Source organism: Lagopus leucura, unplaced genomic scaffold (genome assembly GCF_019238085.1).
Source record: "Lagopus leucura isolate 7727_CA_CO unplaced genomic scaffold, USGS_WTPT01 Super-Scaffold_797, whole genome shotgun sequence".
NCBI lineage: Eukaryota > Metazoa > Chordata > Aves > Galliformes > Phasianidae > Lagopus > Lagopus leucura.
The window spans coordinates 1-1545 of record NW_024962259.1 but is presented as its reverse complement, the minus strand read 5'-3'; positions in this window follow the sequence as shown (position 1 = coordinate 1545).

Here is a 1545-nt window from a genome sequence, read left to right as displayed (position 1 = left end):
GGCAGCACCGCGCCTTCCTGCGCTCCGTTCCCGGACCGCGGCCGTCCTTCTGGCAGGGTCGGGCGGACAGACGGACGGACGCTGTCCTCGGCGCCCCGTGCCCTGCCTGCAGCCCTGCCGGTCTGTTTGCAATCAGCAGCACAGCCGCGTGCGGCCGGGCCTCGCGCCAGGCCCGCTTGTTAAAAAGGGACAGCGGCAGCTGCACGGAGCCAGAGCCGGCGGATCCGAGCCCGGCGAGCAGCTGCCTCGTCTGCAGGCGGCTCCCAGCACAGGTAAGAGGCAGGAACGGGTCACGCGTGCCGGGCCTGCAATCGGGGTCGCGCCAGCCGGCGGCCACGGGGCCGGGCGCTTCCCCCCGCCCCGGGTTCCCTTTGCGGCGCTGTTGGCGATGCGTCCCGGCGGCGGGGCCGGGAGCTCTGCTCCGCTTAAAGGCCCGGAGGGAGATGCGGGGCCCGGCTCCATCTGGGCCGGCGCCCGGTAGCGACGGCCTGGTGCGGGGCTGAGGTCACCGCGGAGCTGCTCCCCGAGAGCCGGGCTCCGTCTCACCGCACCACCTCCAGCCATGGCGCGGCTTCTCCCCCTCCTGCTCCTCGCGGCTCTGGGCGGTGCGGCCAAGCTGAAGCGCCAGCCGACGGCGTGGGACGAGCGAGCGGACGGTAACGTTGGGGACCCTCCAGGGCACGGCCACCGCAACGGGCGCACAGCCTGCAGCCGGGTTGGGGGCTGTCCTGCCCCATCCCATCCATCCCATCCCCACAGCCGGGCGGGCGACGCGGGGCTGCGCCAACCTGACGCTCGTCTTGGACAACTGGAGGTTCGCCATCACCTCGCAGCTGCGGAACCTCCTGCTGTTCCACCACCACACTGTGCTGCCCGACTACGGCCGGTGAGCGGCGGGCGGGAGCGGGGCCGGGGGGCTGCGGGTGGCTCCTGGGGCAGCCGGAGCCCTCATTCCGCTCCCGGCACAGGATCCGCGCCCTGTCGGGGGCGCTGGATGAACTGTACGAGGACTTCAGCGCCCTCAAGGAGCAGCTGGGGCGGCTCTCGGGGCGCTTCGTTGAGGTGGAAGCGTTCGTGGATCAACTGAGCCGCAGCCCCGGGCCCCGCACCGTTCCCGGGTCCCGCACTGCCCCCGGGCCAGGCCCGCGCCGCCGGGGATTGCCCCAACCAGCCCTGAAGTAGCACCACAGCTCACCCTGAGCCCCACCGCATCGCTAATAAAGCCTCACACCCACAGCGCTGCCGCCTGATCCCTGACCCCCAGCCCGGACATCGGGAGGGTGGGACCAGAACCACCTCCCCACCCCGCAATGGGGAGTCCGCCCATCGGCGCTTTACGGCCGCTGTCGCAAAATCTCCGCCCCATTGCGGCGGCCGCCGCGCAGCCGTAAAGCGGAGCCGCCCGCGCCCCCCGGCCCGGTACCCGCAGCCCCTCCGGGACGCAGCGGGGGGTGGAGGGTGGGGGAGGGGTTAGGGGGTGTGGGGTTGGGGAGGGTTGTAGGGTGGGGATCGGGGTTCCCGTTGGGAGGAAGATTTGGGGCTGGG